The following is a 19,678-nucleotide window of genomic DNA, read 5'->3' on the forward strand; positions in this document are numbered from 1 at the left end:
AAAAAATGATATAAGTAAAATCCTAATCATTAACTTAAAAGTTGTGGTCACCCTAATAAAAACCGGCCAAGCTGAGAGCAAACGCGCGCGCGCAAGTGTAACAAGTACGAGTACTATCGGAGCTTTCTTCGCCCGGCCGCGCCACAGGCCGGCACTTTGGACCGGTTCCTAGCGGGGAACGCTTATGTAACGCGCAAAATCGGGCTGTTTTCAAATATGATTGCCGAGCCGGCCAACTTACTACTCGTACACGCACTTAATTGGCAAATGAGTACGTAAATCATGTCTTACGTGCGCTTTGACAATTAATTATGGACTAAGGGAAGAAACTTTCCAGCATTTTAATACAGTAGATATTGGCTCGGCATCCATATACACTTGATTTAAAGCCAAACAGTCGAAAATGGCAACATTCGAAACCAGCATGTTGATGATTTACCTATCTTGTAAACGCGGAATGGCTTTGAGGCGAAGTTTATTGCTATGGTACACGACACACGATAAAGTTACCCCCTAAAGGTTGGTCTGATGTTACGTCACGCACTGCGAACCCGGTTTCAAAAAATAAAATAAAACTTCTCAGCCATCCTTTTGTTATAAGAGTAAGTTAATCAATTGGTCAGGAACTCAGGAGAGCAACCTCGGTCCGTAATGTTAATCAATTAAAAATAATTAATTACACTATCATCCATACTTACTACTCGTACTTCTATCTTAAACTACCTTCGAGGTTTTAGTTTATAACGAGTCGTACCTCGGAGAACAAGGAAAAAAACAAGAAATTAACACTACATTTTTAAAGGAAAGTTTTTGTTTTTCTGAGTATTAATAACACAATAGCGTTATGACCTCATAGGTCAAAGCAATTTTCTGGTCAGTCATTTCTATGATTCAGATTGCATATTATTAGGTACATCAGATGTGGGTCCGGCAAAGAATGGAATTGGATATTTTTAACATTCAAGTTGTCGATATCTTTGGGCTTTGAACTATGTAGTTCAAGGTTATATTTAGATTCTTTACTAAACGTCATGTGAGTAGGTATAAGCTGGTGTTATGACTATATTATTTAGGTCATCTCTATTTTTGAGTAAGCACAAAGGTAAGTATCACAAAGTCTGTGCCCAGGAGTAGAAAGAGTTTAACCTACCCGGCAACTGTTTTTCATTGAAGTACCTAGGTAATCGTGTTTCGCGTTGTGCCATCGGTCAAAAGTGTGTCATTTACAGGTGTATGTCAGTGCCACCGTTACGCAAAGCGTTCATAACCAGGTGACGTGTTGGAGGAAGCCCGAAGATGTCACGTTACGCGCACGCACCATGGCCGCGACGTGACCACCATCACCTGACACCCTAGATCATTCTCATTCATGACACCGACATTACTGCGTAACGCGTGCGGCGACAAATCTATTGACACACCGGTTGTTTTTCTCTAAATAGACCTATCAGCATGCACACTCGGCTTTTAATACAATGGCCTGTTATGTCGTAGTGTCCATTAAGGTATCGGTTACACAAAGCGGCCGGGCAAGCGCCACATATTTTGGTAGTGGGCGTTAATCCGCGACAATGAATGTAATACGCAGAACAAAAGTAGTGCGTTGTTTACTTTATCCGGTGTTGCGTAATAGCGCTTAACCGCCGCGAATAAGGTGGGTGTAGGACACGAACACGATTGCTCTGAGAAAGTCATTGGACCCGTTTAGGAAGCTCTTCCGCACAGCCGCGACGCGTCTGCGCCGGTCCCCCCCCCCCCCCCCCCCCCGCGCGCTCCCGTCGCCCGACAGCCTGCCAGTTTCCTGAACAAACACTTCCTGATGTGTTTGCCCCGCACTTCGAGAACCTGCCACGTTTCCTTGCTCCTGTAAAGTTGCACATAAAGTAAACTTTTGATGGCCCTCTCGCAGCAACCACACATTACCATTAAAATTGGCAACCCATAGTTGAGGTACAGTTAACATCAAAGTTGTTACAGTGAAAGTGCTGAAAAGCATTTTAGCACATGCTACTTACATTATTAAGTACCATAAAACGCTACTACAACGATAATTTCCAAGCGCTTTGATTTGAATATTAACTGTGCAATTGAGTTTCGTATTTACTTGTTTCGGCTTCAAACAGGATGCTGCTGCTAGTTTACAAACGGAAGGGCTTACTTAATTCTCAAAAACAACAACTTTCCCTATGGTCAGAACATTGCAATCTCAAAAATTAACTAATTCCCAAGTAACGGTTGATATTTAATGTGATTTTAGGGTGCTGAAAAAAGAATAAATACCTACATTGTTTCGCAAAAACGGATTGAACAAGATAAACATCATAAAAGCAATAAGTGCAAAGTCATCTGAGCATGAGCCATGAGTTTTAACATTATGAGCTTTAATTTTGAATTTTTTAAAATACTTAGTGCTCTATAACACCGTTTTATGCAATGAATTTGTAACTTTCTATCAATTTATCAACTCCGATGTACCTAATTAAGTATAGTTTGAGTTATAAGACAAATTAATGTGCGTGATAAATTGATTCTTCTTTGCATATTATTAAAGTACGTTAGACCAACCTGATAAATATATCATGATAAAGGCTTGTTGCGCCTTCAAAATTCCTTTCATAAAAACTGTACAGAAGATCTGAAACAAACCTGCAAGTCATAAGGTACACCACGTTACACAACAATATGATATGTGACAGTTTGTATTCATTTGCACCTCTGCACAGTTCTTGCGGCTGCGGAGAAACTCCTGTTTATTGCGTTTTGCATAATCTCTCAATTTGTTAGTTACACTGCGTGGATAGGTAGCACATCACAAACAATTAAAAATAAAACGTACCATTGCGTTACTTCCTAAAAAAATACGAATCGACAGCGTAACAAATATTAAAATATTAATGAATTTCAGGCGAAAACATTAGGTTCTGAAAATAAGTAGCCAAAAGACAGCTTTAAAGCTAAAAGCACCAGCAAAGAACGGACACAGAAAAGAAAAAACGTAATTTCGAAGAACAGGTATAGTCGACGCCGCGTCAGACTTTATATTTTTGATGTAAAAACGCACCTCGCAAGGGGCGCAGAGTTTACCTTCATATCTGTTCTGCGTTAAGTCACAATTTTGAGATAATTATCACAAGTCTGTGAATTACAGCCTGTGTGCTCATTGATGGTATCAATCCAAAAGATACATAATTTAATGCTGTGCCAGTCTTGACGTTTCAATTACTAGGTGTTGTATATTTATTTGAACGAGGAGTATCGTATCGTAGTATGCTCATTACAGCTGAGTATCGGCAAGGAAGCGAGAGGTCAAAGAGCGCTTTCCCGTGGTAAAGGCCGGCTTAGAGACTCTACACGTTTTCTTCCGGCAACACACACCTATTAGAGTAATATATATAAGTTAAGTTTGATTACATTACGATAATCTAATCTCTACATCGCTATGAGAAATGAAGCCTTTTAAAAGAAAACAACCAGTTGCATTATAAACAAAAACACAATAGAATTGCGTAGAATTATTATGAAACATGATGAAACCACAAATTCATCAAAAACAATAGTTGAAGCTGACCAATCAGTAAACACTTTAACGCTTATATTTAACAACAATAAATACCTACACAATTGGAGTGCAATTATTGCAATGCAATTAATTGTTATCTTTGTTTAATGTATTTTATGTTTACCATGATTTGCAATCTGTGGCTGTACCCTAATAAATAAATATTCAGTGAAATCATAATGTACAAAAATAATATTTAAGAGACGATTGACTATATGTAGTATAAATAACAGAAATAAAAAAAAATATCACAGCTTTAACAATATCGAACTTTTTGTTATTATTTGGAAAATCTACTATATAAAAATAAGTCGGGTTTTCCTCCCTGACGCTATAACTCCAGAACGCACGAACCGATTTCCACGGTTTTGCATTTGTTGGAAAGGTCTCGGGCTCCGTGAGGTTTATAGCAAAGAAAATTCGGGAAAAGGGGGTAAAACAGGATCCACGCGTACGAAGTCGCGGGCGGCCGCTAGTTATGTAATAAATATGAGTTACTAGCGGCCGCCCGCGACTTCATACGCGTGGATTCCATTTTACCCCCTTAGGGGTGGAGTTTCGTAAAATCCTTTCTTAGCGGATGCCTACGTCATAACCTACCCGCATGCCAAATTTCAGCCCGATCCGTCCAGTGTTTTGGGCTGTGCGTTGATAGATCACTATGTCAGTCAGTCAGTCAGTCACCTTTGAGACTGACTGACTGACTGACATAGTGATCTATCAACGCACATTATCCCTTTCGGACCCGCGCTTAAACTAGAAAGAAATTTGTAATTTTGAAAATGAATTTTAGGTAATTTGGGGCCGCAGATTACGAATCTGCTATAATTTTTCAGATTTTCCGCCGCCATCTTGGAAAATTCATATACCAACAATTGTATCAAACTGGGCCCTTTACTTCCTACGTACAATTGTGAGGGTCAAAATTGTAAGGGTTTTGGAAATTTTAGAAATGGCATGTATTCCGAAAAACGTATTTATAACCCGTAAGGAATAAAGAGGTTTCAATTTTATACCAGTATTTGCCATTTAATATTGATTTGTGGGTAAAACCATCTGTTTCATGAGCTCAACAGTAAATATAGCGCTCGAAATATTCCTATGGAGTTTTAATATCTCCTGGATCATGAACAGCATCTCCTGGAAGATGTTGACGATTGAAGGGCTTCGTCTGCTATGCCGCTTGCATACTCAGATGTATGTATCGTCATGAATGTCTGAGCCTTTATCCGAAGAAGAGGAGTAGATCATCTGAAGTAGCCGAAACTAGCTTTTGTCGTTGTCATCGCTCTCTTCCCCAGATGCATTGAGCATCCCTTCAATAGTAGCGTCGTTTAAAATCGGAAACATGGTGCGGAAACCATGAAAAATTAATAATTATGAGAAATTTAAAATACGCATAAGGTATTGTAGGGCCCACATCGATACAATTGTGTCAGTAAAGTTCGTTAAGCCGTTACGCCAAAGTCTTTGCGTACAAGTAGTCACTGTTATCACAAAAAGATGCCATTTTTATCTATTTGTCTAATCAATAACTTGTATATTACTACAATTACAAAATAAAACCATAGTAGGTACTTTCTTTCGCAAAGTCGGGGAGCGCAATCAGTCATGAACTGTACAGGTTGTAACCTGCTCACCAACTGCGCTTCGGACAAAATTTGCACGGGAGGTGAAAGAACGCATCCCGCACAATCGTACGATACTCAGCCCATCCACTTCCGATGTAAAACTAATGAGATAATCTCGATTTTGTAACCCGCACAATTGTATTGGAGCGGTCCGAAAGGGTTATATTATACAGGAGCGGCCGCCCGCGACTTCGTACGCGTGGATCTCGTTTTACCCCCCCTTCATCTATCTTACGCGGTTCAGATTTTTTCATACAATTTTTTTTCCCGCTAACTCCCGTTCCCGTGAGAATTTTGCAATATCCTGTTGTAACTAAGCTTTAAGTTTACTAAGGTACCTGCATGCCAAATTTCAAGCGTCTATCTTACGCGGTTTAGATTTTTTCATACAAATGTTTTTTCCCGCTAACTCCCGTTCCCGTGGGAATTTTTCAATATCCTGTTGTAACTAAGCTTTAAGTTTACTAAGGTACCTGCATGCCAAATTTCAAGAGTCTATCTTACGCGGTTTAGATTTTTACATACAAATGTTTTTTCCCGCTAACTCCCGTTTCCGTGGGAATTTTGCAATATCCTGTTGTAACTAAGCTTTAAGTTTACTAAGGTACCTTCATGCCAAATTTCAAGGGTCTATCTTACGCGGTTTAGATTTTTTCATATAAATGTTTTTTCCCACTAACTCCCGTTCCCGTAGGAATTTTGCAATATCCTGTTGTAATTGAGCTTTAAGTTTACTAAGGTACCTGAATGCCAAATTTCAAGCGTCTAACTTAAGCGGTTTAGATTTTTCATACAAAAGGATTTTCCAGCTAATTCCCGTTCCCGTGGGAATTCCTAAGTATCCTATAACCTGCCCAGGAGTATGAAGAATAATTGTACCAAGTTTCGTTAAAATCTGTCGAGCAGTTTTTGTTTCTATAAGGAACATACAGACAGACAGACAGACAGACAGACAGACAAAAATTTTACTGATTGCATTTTTGGCATCAGTATCGATCACTAATCACCCCCTGATAGTTATTTTGAAAATATATTTCATGTACAGAATTGACCTCTCTACAGATTTATTATAAGTATAGATTATATTTAGATTTCAACTTTACTTTGCTAATTTGTACTAGTCATGATCACAAGAGACCTACTTACCCCATAAAATTATGTAATCAATATCGTTATGTCCTTCTTTCTTTTTCAAGATAGTGAAAAAAGTTTGTAGCGACAAAAAATGAACTCTAAAATCGACAAACTAGATCCCAGTTTTATATACTGTAGGAAAATAAAATGGGATTTAGTAAAGTAGGTATTGTCTTCAATTTATAGTTGATATTTGATACGCTGTAACTAAAAATCCAATAAAGCTTAAAAGCTCAGTATTCAATTACTAGCAATCGTAATTCCTACCTTTGACTATGCACCGTGAATAATTCAATTCAGTTTCCAGGTATAATTTCGAGTAAAAATAGGACTACGACTACAGGTACTGTGTTAATACGTGGACATTATCCGTAGAAGCTCGTCCGACTAAACGACTCTTTCGCTCTATGTCCAGCAGTACTTATTAATCTGTGGTCCAGCCAACGCTTTTGGTTCGTAGAGTATCGAATCTGCGTGATGTCTAGTGCGCTTCGGTAATTTTGCAATGCAGACGACCGTGTGAGCTCTCTGATTTCTGATTAATCCGATACCCAAAATGTGCGGCGCACGTCTATAACTAACGTCCAGCCGTATTTGTTGCTTATTTTGATACAATATCAGGTAGCTGCTAGTTATTATGCCAATTTCTATTAGCTGACGATACATATTGCAATGAAAATTACCTTATTGTTATACAATGCCGTAGCTACGAGTAATTGTTTGCATAAATAAAGGGAAATAATTTTATCAGTACTTACTCGTTGTAACTAGTAATAGTTTATATTATGTACTAGCGGCCGCCCGCGACTTCGTACGCGTGGATCCCGTTTTACCCCCTTCACTATCTTACGCGGTTTAGATTTATTCATACAAATGTTTTTTCCCGCTAACTCCCGTTCTCGTGGGAATTTTGCAATATCCTGTTGTAGCTAAGCTTTAAGTTTACTAAGGTACCTGCATGCCAAATTTCAAGCGTCTAACTTAAGCGGTTTAGATTTTTCATACAAAAGGATTTTCCCGCTAATTCCCGATCCCGTGGGATACTCCTAAGTATACTATAACCTGCCCAGGAGTATGAAGAATAATTGTACCAATTTTCGTTAAAATCCGTCGAGAAGTTTTTGTTTCTATAAGGAACATACAGACAGACAGACAAAAATTTTACTGATTGCATTTTTGGCATCAGTATCGATCACTAATCACCCCCTGATAATTATTTTGAAAATATTCATGTACAGAATTGACCTCTCTACAGACTTTTTATAAGTATAGATGATTGGAATTTCATAGTTAGATTTACATCGATTTGATCATCTACATTATCTACAAGTATGGATAAAAGAGTTAGGTTTTTATTTCTCGCAGGAATATTTTATATTTAAGTATTTCACTTGGACACTGAATGGTGGTACCCACAGTCACTGTGGTACCACACAACTTTTATTTTTAACATTTAGACTGGTGGATAGTAAAAACCGACCAAGTGCGAGCTATGCGTTATGTGAAAGTGTCCAAAGACTGTCGCGGAAGTATAGTACCCGTATCACACCAAGTCGACGCGTGAACGAAGGGTCTAACTAAGGCTACGGCCGAATACTCGCGACACCCCCACTCGGGCGATGACGGAACGCCGCGAAGGTTTTAGTGGGTATACCCCGTCCTTTTCAGAGGGCTTAGTGTGAGTTTACAGCAAAAGTCCTCACTAAGTAGTGAGCACTTTAAAAAATATATGAAAAATTTAGTTCTTGAAAGTTTCCGCTAGGGGCGCTGTACAATCTGTCATACATTTAAAGTCATTTTTAACGCGCTCACTAGTTACGACGTTTGATGTAAACTCACACTACGCCCGGGCGCCCTCAGGACGGAGCAGCGCCCTTTTCAGGGCGCAGGGAGTCCTAAACACCACCCTGTCCCCCGGCAGTGGTAACGGTGGGCAAAGCATTTCCTCCGCGACAAAAAAATGTCCAAATATATTTATTATTACCTATATCAAACATAACCGTAGTTCGAATTAGTGTTTCAAATTATAGTCCTTTGATCCAATGGTATTTGATACAATGAGCTTTCGCTCTAACGAGCGATCCGAATAGTTTATGCAACACTGCGCGGCGTGCGGCGCATCATGTTAAGTATTTGAAGCATATAAGGGGCGCGCATCGCCGTATCATGTATCACTGTGTATCACTCTATGTCAAAACAACATAAAGAGCTCCAAAATTCTGAAATTCTATACTGTTTAAGAGCATTTCGTGCCGTGTCTTGCAGCTTTTATTGTAAAGGAGCGTTTTGTGAATAAGTTGGCGTGATGTGAAGCTTCGCAATCGCAAATTCATAACAGTTCTACTTGTGTTTCTGCTACATCACAAAAGTTGGCATATTTACGTAGGTACGAGTATGGTGTCAAAATTAAGTTTATGTTTGATTGTAAAACAATTTAAAAAAGGAAAGCAAAAACTAATAGGTAGATGGAGTTGTAATATTTAGCGACTCTACCTATACTGAAATTAAAATTACTTATAGTATACTACCTAAAAATATAACTGGGCGTTACCTAATAACAAAACAGATAAGTTTAGAGTAGGCGCACACCGTTGATTTTTAGTTGGCCGATAGTTGTGCCCGATTTCAAATTGTATGAAGAATCGGCCAAATCGAATCGGCGTAGTGTCACAGAATAATAATAAGTACTACGTACAGAAGTTTTACTTCGCAAAGGTATTTAAAAAAATGTATGCTCAATGTCATTAACAATATGGTGTAATTTAGCCTGTCTCAAGAGTCAAGCACCATTCTGTTGACAAACGTCTGCACTGAACTACACTACACTGCACTGATCGGCACTGCGCCGAAGCTATAGGGCTGACTTCGGTAAAATGATGTGACGTGAGGTGCCAAACTGCGGAAAACGGCGGAGGAAATACATGATTTAGCATGAATGATCATAAATAATATTAACTACTTATTTACCTCTCAGTGTCTTGAGGCAACTTAAAAAATTACATTCTGTGTTTTTATTATTATTTAGGCGGTTAAATACTGCACAGTATTTAGTACACCATTTTCTTTATTTTCTTCCATCATACACAAGAATACGCGTGCGTGAGTCAATGTTCGCTCGTATGTGAGGCCTTGTCGAATAGTGTCCTGTAGGTGGGCCATCGTGCGTGTTTTGTTTTCGATGTACACTCGCGGAGATGAACAGGCCTGGTAGTGTGCGCACTCCCATACATGCCCATACTTATCAACAGCCCGACTAAACTATCGGTCGACAAAAAATAACTAAATATTTTTCACAACATCGTAATAATTAAGTATACGAGTACGCTTCGCATACAACACATATTAATATGATACAGAACGGGGAAACCAAAGCATTTTCCCGAAAAACAATTATCTATGGTAGAATTTTTTTTAAATTGATTTCATGAGGAACTCTCTGAAATTTTTAACTGACTCATATTGCAGTTTTTTCATTCTGCTATGTACGGACGGCGGGACGTCACAATATGAGGTCTTATTTAGTCGTAATAGAGGTGAGTTTGTATCAAGTGTATAGTCTGATTGCTGTCTGTATCTAAATATGAACTTGGAAAAGTATGTGCCTTTGGGCGGGACAGACGTGGGCGCTAATATGACGCGTGGTCGCACCTTTGACGCCGTTTATTGTTGGCCATAATTAAATTCACTCTCTTGTCGCCGTGCAGTGCACAAAGGATGTCTATTACAAATTTACAATACGAACAAAAGCGCATTATTAACGTATGACCGACGCAACCATTATTAAGAGAACGAATTAATTGAAATTTCTGAAATACTAATAAAATCTTCTAGTTTGATGGTTAAACTTCATTTCCGTTTACGAGATACGGGTAAGTACTACAGTTTCTATGGCACACTGAACTACCGAAGTCGAGAGCTAAGTTAATTCATATAGAGACAACTTACACTTAAATAATAAATACGGTCAGATTTGAAAATTAGGAAGCAATACCGCTAAGACCGGGCGAGATGATAAGCTAATGATGGTTAATTAATCAAATGTCACTTTCTCAATCAACGCCTAGTCTCCATACATTAACGGTGAGGCCATATAGGCCTGTCCTAGAGGCATGCACTCTTCATAGAGGCGCGAAGAGTCACTTTCATACAGTTATTAGCATTCTTGGCGTCCACGCGGTTCTAGGTCGCGGTCGATATGCAACGAGTAATTACGTAAGACACATTTTTGTTTGCAGCCTGAATGATACGCCGGTCATACAATAATAATAAAACTTTCTCACAAACTCAGCGTCTTAAGTACAGTTGTTTACAGATATGGGATCGTATTATAATCGTGGGATGTAACAGGTAGACTACATGCTTTAAGAGCCAAAAGTTGTTGCCAGCGACTCGCTCGCATGAATTTCAGTATTTCTTAGAAAGATAGATCACTCAGGATAGTAGCTTTCTACTGAAAGTAAACTGAAATAATTTAGTGTTGATTCTTCAATTAAAAAATTGTTCGTACAAACCAACTCATATTACTTATTATGTACTACTTTATCTATAATAAATACTAGCGGCCTTCGACTTCGTACGCGTGGAGCCCGTATTACCCCCTTAGGGGTTGAATTTTGCAAAATCTGTGAGCACTTGTCACTGTCTTAGTGAGCACCTACGTTCTAAAAGGAACCCCCATGCAAAAAGGGACTCGTAGCACTTGTAGTTTCTGAGATTTCGTCATGAGTGAGTATAATAAATTTATTTATCATATTTTTCAGTAAGAAAAAAATTAAAGTCTTCAAAACTCAGAACCTGATGTTCATTTAATAGCGTAGCGTCTGCATGCTTGCCCGATTGCATGAAAAAAACTTTAATTTTTCTTTGAAAGGACATTCTACACAGGTATTCCTAATGAATGTGCAGCTTTTAATTTTAAGTTAATTAAATGTTAAAGCTCTTCTGCCGAAGATATTTCATTAGCTTACAAAAGAAAAGCTTTATTAGGAAAATTTAATGAATATTAGCATATCTATTTATTACCCTTATACTTTTTTATTCTCTAAATGCATTATGCATTTATTTTATGCAGCGTAATTAAATAAATTAGAATTAGATTGAAAATGAAATACCTACAAGGGGTGAGTAGGGTAGTGTATTATTATATAATAATCTTGTGTACATTATTAATTAATTTTCAAACTTTTAAATTAAAAGCATGTAAAATATTTTTTCTGAATGCTACTTAAATAATTAATATTAAATTACAGGCCTTACAAGTAAAAGTTTAGTTATCTACAATTTTCTTTTAAATGCAGTTCTCAAAAGCAAGTCTAGTCTTACATAAAACATAAAATCACGTATAATTTATTTTAATAAATTTTATGTAAAACACTGATATTATATTACCTAACTTCATCGTACTTTCTTATAAATGGACTGTGTTATGAATGTTATTCAGAGTGATATAAGGCTGAGTTGCACCACCTAACTTTTACCGTAACTTTATCGATAACCGGTGTTTTATGTATGGAGTTTGACAGATTTTTGACGTTTGTTAAAGTTAAAGTAAGATGGTGCAATCCAGCCTATGAGTTGACTGTAAGTAAATTTTTGGTAAGTAAATATAGAGTGTAGGAATAGTTGGCAAATACCACAGTGAACTTAAACTAACTTTAACAAGCGTCAAAAGTCTGTAAAACTCTATAGAAAAAACACCGGTTGAATAAGTAGTTTTCCCTGTTTTTGCCACATTTTTCATTGACGCTCCGCTTAGTTTGGTCGTTGCGTATACATGATGTTATGATAGCCTATTGCCTTTCTCGATAAATGGAAGGAAATCGAAAATAACAAGACGGACTATAAAGTTTTTAAGATTTGTGCGTAGAAACAGACAAACATTAGTAAGTACCTAAAGATTAAATTTGTCCGTTCATTCGTTTCAGCCATATGATGTCCACTGCTGGACAAAGGCCTTCCTTCCTTAAGGATTTCCATAACGACCGGTCCTACGCCGCCCGCATATTTTATTATATTGAATTATTTTTTTTAAATTACAAAATTAAATACAAAAAAAAATACGCATGACATTTAAAATAAACAAACGGAAAACGTTAGTTTTTCAGGAAAAAAATTCAATTATCTACTCAGTGGCATGGTCTGTTTTGTAGGTTTTTACCAGCCTGCCTCTAACCTCTAACTCCCTGTATTCATGAATGAATACAGCGACCAACAAAGGACAAAAGCTGCATGTGATTCAATTTCGTGGACTGTAAAAGTCGGCAATATGTCTGACTGCATTATACAGGGTGTTAGGTAAATGGGTATATGAGCCGACACTAGCCCATGTTAACATGGGCTATTCATTCATACAATCGGATTTTATAAAATTTATTTTGTACGAAAATATAAAAAATTAAAATGATGATAATTTACATGCCCATGTTAACATGGGCTAGTGTCGGTTAAATGGGTATATACCCATTTACCTAACACCCTGTATATTACAATCACATTTTCCAATGTTTGGTTTAACATGCCGTCGTCCGTACTTAGTTAATTACGAAATGGAAACTATCAAATGGTTGTGTCAATGAATACAAGGAATCTGTTTGCAACGATATCCCAATTTAATTAATTAAATCAAAATTTAAATTTCATTTGCAAATACGACTTGCTGGTCATACAACATTATAGGCAGCAGGTCCATTTAGGTTAATAGTCATTTTTAACAAATGACTAACAATATTTACATACTCCGAATGTAAATGTTGTTGGTCTAGTTAAAAATTGCAACTACATTTAAAAAAAAAATTTTTTTTAAATCGCATAGAGTTACTGTTTTCTATTTCTACGGAACTGGATGTTAAAGATCACGTTCTAGAGAGTCGATATCGAGTGTTACATTATCAACAAGCACTGATACCATTACTACTATTGTTCCAGTACCTATTTAATTAAGCACTATCGAAATGCATTCAAGTTCTAAAGAGGCGATTGTTCCAATATTGCAAACTCGAGAGTTCTGCAATTACTAGATGGAAAACGTTATTTGTTGAAAACAAAGATGGTTGTATCTGTTTTTGCATTTATTCTTTTAAAAACTAGATACGTATCTAGATGTTCCTTTTCAACTTCCAAGTCTGAAAACTTCTGCGAAAATCCTCGTAATTAACTTATTGGAAACCTTGATGAAAATCACTGAAATGTAGAAAAACACTTATTATTCCATTTAACAAAAAAAAACTTAATATAGGTAATCTATGATGTTAAAAAGTATCAATAAGTACAAATGGGTACTTCTAATACCTTTGTAGAAGTTATATAACACGAAAACTATCAAAAATCGCGGAACACACATGGACGTGATTTTGAGCCCTAGTGATGCTCTACCTCTGGGCTTCGGCTTGACACTACTTTTTGGGACACCCTGTATATCATTTACAGGTTTCTCATCCTCGTCAAAGCCACTCTCATAGTACAACATGCCGCATATAGAATCATCTAACGTAAACGTTAAGCCCAAGCCTTCAGAATTAACATAAGTATTTTTAGGCAGGTTACCACTACGTGACGCGAAGATCTAGTAAAGGTCTAGGATGCGGCTAGCGTAGAACCTAGCAAGTTGTGGGATAACATTGTTCAGCTGTGGACTTCTTTTGTTTAAAACAAACGAATACTCGTATGTATAATGCACATACGCACTGTATATGTCAACGTGAAATTGTGAACTCTGTCAGTTTATAATATAACGCGTTAGATTGTAAACTAACAGTGGGTTAGGTTAGGTTAGATTGTAATTTAACTACGTCAGATTATAATCTGACGGAATTCACAATTTTACGGTGACATATATAACCCAACTTTAAAATCGTTTGTAAGACCCGATTTCCACCAAGGCGGAGCAGAGCCAGGCCTGGCTCACTCCGCGCGGTACATCCGATAATTACCTACAGCGAAGCGCCCCGCCGGCGGGTATTATATCAGTCGAGTGTCACGCGCGCGCCCGTCAGGACGCTGGCGTGCGTTGTAGTACCTAATTCTATGATCGAAGTATTATTTAAAAATGGACATAAAGAGAAAGAAATATTATTGCGCGGCGTTCGGGTGTTTAAATTCGAAAAGAAATCTACCGGATTTATCTTTTTTTTCGCTTCCCAAAGATGCTGAAAGGTATGTTGTTGGCCATGTAGGTAATCAATAATTCTTAGGATAGTATAGGAACCTAACCTACCATGACTACTGCTCAGAATGCGTTCGTTCGTTTCAGCCAAATGACGTCCACTGCTGGACAAAGGCCTCTCCCAAGGTTTTCCATAATGAATGCGTACTTACCTACTATCGTACCTCATTAAAAATAAGTAGATTAATTATTTTTTTACTAGACACTACTAGACAGCAACCCTAACAGCGTAAGAAGAGTTCAGAGGCACGCGATAGAAAGAGACAAAACTTGTAGGTGAATAAAATTGTAGGTACGTAGTGCTGTGCGAGCTGAATTCCACTGTATCGCGTCGTAGCAAGACTCGCATTTATTTAAATCGTCTTGCGGAGTAATCCTTCTGTACCTGTACTATTACTTATTCTGTGGCAGAGCGGAGAAATGTTTTGTTTATCGAATCTGATTTCATTCTGTCAATGTCAATCAATCCGAATGAAATCTGATTGGTTATTCAAAGCATTTCGCTGCTCCGCTTCGCCTTGGTGGAAACGGGGCCTAAGGCAGTGGAGTCAATTCGAAGGTGTTACACGCTTGTAGCGTAGAATTGAGTTAAATTTCTGTTAGTATAGAAACACTAGCTAACATGTTTATTGAAATTGCTGTTATGTTTACGGAATTACAAAAACAAGCTTTAAGAATATTCATATCCGATTCTAGTTCTGATAGCTGAGCTAATACACAGTTATTTATTCAGTTTGAGAGTACAGTCGATAATTTTCAATTAGGTACTTACCAGTAGCGGATACAGAAGATTTAATACTTTGAAAACTAAACAAGTAAATTATTCTAGCTACTATACTCAAGCTTTTATGCAACAAGTCTTCAAAACAAGTCTTCTTGGAATTTTTCAAGTGAATGCTGAAAAGTGGAAGATAATATTCATTTCTCGGAAAATAACTTAGACTTTGAAATTATTAAGGAAATATTCTGCCCCAGATAGTTAAAAAAGTTAAAGAAGTGAAAAAATTTATATGCATTAAACTAATTTTATCTCCGTTATAACTTGTTGTCACATGCGCCCCTTTAACATCGGGGGTAGTATTATATTGTTTTATTAACACTTTGTTTAGTGGTTAAAAACCGTCATCACTTTGAAACGGTACCTACCGTCTCAGTTGAATTTAATGAATGATTTGATTCGTATGTTCGTTATGATACAGTTTCAGAGATCCTATTTAAGCTGCCGATATCCTGTCAGAGGCCTGTGGTGATTTTCCATTAGCCGGCATCGGCGAAGATGAAGGTGAAAATGTATCGATTTAATGCACCGGATTTTCCACTAGCCAACGTTGATGGGATCTGTCCTGTAGGCAAGATCGATTATTGATGGTATTAAAAATTAATAACCCAAAATAAACTCGTACAGCTATGGCACCTATAATTTTCGTCGCCGGCCCGTATATGTTTCATCAAAATACGCTTATCACACATGTTCCGATTCAATTAAGCTTCGGTCCTGAGAGTGACGCCGATGCTCTACAGTGCTACGGCATGTCATACGCTGATATTTTTCTCTAGTAAATTAATTACCAACAATAATTTTAAGAACTATCACGAAATTACGCGTTTTATAATTTTGTACTTAGCAAGCAGTAGTGCTTTGTTTGCAGTTATTACAATTCTTTTAAAAAATATAGTTTCTAATGTACCCCTACGTCATACCTACTTAGAGCAAATGTTCATTTTTTTTCAAACATTTTTGCTTCAAGTGTCTGTTCATAACCTCCCTTAACTAAATGCCCAGTGCAATTTTTTGGAGGAAGAATCCATTTTGATTTCGATATTCGTTTTCTGGATTCTGGACTTTGACAAAGCAACAATCAAAAATACATATGATAGGCGGATTTAAACTGAACTAATTGCCCTATGCAATGTTTGCCTGCCCGAATGGAAATCGACTCTTACATCAAAACAAAGCAACTACAAAAATGATACTAAAAAAGGTGGCGGCAAACTCGAATATTGTCGCTCAGTTTTATAAATTGCAATTACTGTCTCCTTTGAAATTATTGTGTTTCTAGATTTATGTCATTTTATTCGTCAATATGGTTGAAGTAATTAATTAGAAAAACAAGGTGGTCCATAAACGTTTACCTGATTTTGACGATCAATGAGTTGATGAAAAAGATCGAACACATGTGCAGGCAGCCTAAAGAACCACTTTTGTCATCGGGTCGAGCGCTCCGTCTTCGTCCAACGAAAATGTTTTCGCGTTTGCACTCGCAACATAATTAACGCTCCTGATCGACCAGCTTAAATGGTGCAATATCGCAGATCAGTTTTTTTCGCGTTTTATTTTGCACCAAAGCAAGAAGAGGTAGTTTAACCCTTAAGCCCGATTTGCAATAGCTGCCGTCAGTGCTACTAATATTAAATTAAGTTTATAGTTGGTAATGTATGTAATGAATACGTCTACGGATAAAAATAAAATGTGAAATATAGCAATTTAATGTTTACATTATTTTTTTCCAATAAGTTCCAATAACAATTTCGCTATAAAGACCTTTTTCAGTCCTAAATCCAATTTATTTTAGATCTAGTTTGATTATCTTTAAATCTAGAGATAAACTAATGAAATAAATAAATTAGTAAAATTAATTAAGAACCATTAAACCTACTTTAAACATACTTGATTGTGATGTTGCGTAAAATATGCCATAAAAGTTCAAAAATAAAAACAATTGACACATACCTTTAGTGATGTCACACAGTATCCGATTCTGCGGATTGTCTTCTAAGGACTCTAGAGCAGGGTTTCCCAAACTATGAGTCGCGACCCAGTGCAGTGGTGGGTCGCGAGCGAACATTGAGTGGGCCCTGCCTGTAGAACGACACACCACCCTACCGATCCAACCGCTGGGCAGCGAGCGAAATTTCCTATAGGTGGGTCCCGAGTTTGGGAACTTGTAATAGATATGAGTCGTAGCCCAGACAACTTTGGGAACCACTGCTCTAGAGAGTAGGTACACGAGCTTTTGACTGAAGAAGTTTGAGATGTAATTTTTCTTACAAGAAGTAATATGGACACTAGATATTGGTATTGCTGAACAGGACCTCTAGACAAGTTCGACGATTTTGATTCTATGTTGTGTTTTTTCTCTCTTTTTAAGTAAGATCTGTAGAGGTCAATTACAATCGAAAACTAACGTAGCATTGCCTCAGACGAGATTTCTATAAAATCGGTATTATTCTTAGGTTTAACCCATACAACGTGCTCTTTTTGATTTCCCGGAACTCTAGGGTATTAATAAGACCACTTCAAAGAATGGAATGGCATTACATTTTTTGTTATATTCAACAATTTTGTTCGACTTATTTTTTCATACGAAATTATTTAAAAACTTAATTTTTCACTGAAATAATTCATAATTTACATACACTTATCAATAAAAAGTCTGCACAAAAAGACTAGGTGACAATTTTGAAAAAAAAAAAACTAGATTGATGATACTATAATCTAAAGGTAGGTATCTTAAAAATATCTTCAAAAATATGCTTTTAGAAACACATATTCCTAAGACTTTAACTAGTTTTTATTGATAGAATATACCCCTAAAATTTCCGGAAAACAAAAGGAGCACGTTGTATTGTATATGGCCAGAACTATTTCGGTCTCAGATACCTATTTATGTAATTTGGCATATTTACATTTTCTTTTTAGGCATCGCAAGAAAACATGTACCCATTGGGTTGGGTCGCTTTCGTGCCTCTGGGCATATATGGGAATTTAAAAAGACAGCCACAATACTAAGTCGATCTACATAATAATATGATATCAATAAAGGATAGATAGTTAAAACTTGTGGCCAGATCAAAGCAACAATATTTTCAATTCTGTTTAGTCATGCTTATGAAGTTCATTGTACACGGAATAAGCATTTAAAATTTAAGATCTTAGTGCTTGAACTGGTCGTGAAAATCTAAACTGCAGGAGCGGCCCCCTGCGAAGTAGTATTCGATTAAGATTTTAATGGTGACTGTAGACGATTTGTGTCACGAGATATCAGACTCTTCAGCTTGTCACCCCTCGTCTTAGCACCGGCTTCATGTTCAACTCTTTCTTAGTCTCCGCTGTACGGCTCTGGAACGGCCTTCCAGCCTAATTGCAAACCAACTCTCTACTTTGAAAAAAGCTTTGAGCAACCATTTTAAGGAATAGGACTTTTTCTTTTTTCTCCTTATCTCAGACACACATGTGTATGTCTATTAAAATAATATGACCTATTATTATGTTACTTATTTTATGTAATCTTATGTAAGTAGGTATAGTATCATCCAAACTGTTAATCCTTAATTAGTTTCTCTGCTTGACCCGTGATTGACTGGTAGAGAATGCCACCCGGCACTGATCCCGCAACTGTACATCACTTTTATGTGAAAAAGTTTCATCATCATCATCATTTCAGCCATAGGCCGTCCACTGCTGAACTAGGCCTCCCTCAATGATTTCCACAATGGTCGGTTGGTGGCGGCCTGCAAAAGTTTAAATAAATAAATTTCAAAATACATTATTTAGTGTATTTCTCAGCTCACAATCTACACTAACAATCGAAGCCCTTTAAAACCTGTCAACTGAGTGATAGGTACTGTCAATCAATAAAGTTCACAAAAACTTGATCTGCCTATCTCTGCATCTTCATTGGCTCTACCGCTCCTTTTATAGCGATGTAGGGAAATTGCTGGAGGGATATACATTTTAGCAATTTTTAAAAATGGCTTTTCGTGAGTCTCGAGCTCGTACTCCAAAATAACGTTCAAAACTAGATTTGAAGCTTTTGGTTTGTTTGGTTCGATCCTAAAATTGAGACCAATCACAGGCTCGAATCAGGTTTTGGAATACGACCCTTAAATTAATCGAGATATAATTGTATACAGATGCCAGGCACAAAATAATTGATGCAACTCTGATACCCGTTTTCACCATCAATCCCTAATTTTTAAGTGACCCTTGTGGTAATACATAACAGGAATTTTGTTTTCATAGGGGTCACTTAAAAATTAGGAATTGATGGTGAAAAAAACTTAGATGAAAACGGGCATGAGTCTTCGTTAACCTTTGCGTGCCTTTTCCATGTTAGATATTTGAAATGTAAAAACACTTATCAGATTGAAATTCAGGATAGAAGTTTATTTTTTTTACAAAACACGTTGATA

This window comes from Ostrinia nubilalis, chromosome Z (genome assembly GCF_963855985.1).
Source record: "Ostrinia nubilalis chromosome Z, ilOstNubi1.1, whole genome shotgun sequence".
In the NCBI taxonomy this organism is placed as follows: domain Eukaryota; kingdom Metazoa; phylum Arthropoda; class Insecta; order Lepidoptera; family Crambidae; genus Ostrinia; species Ostrinia nubilalis.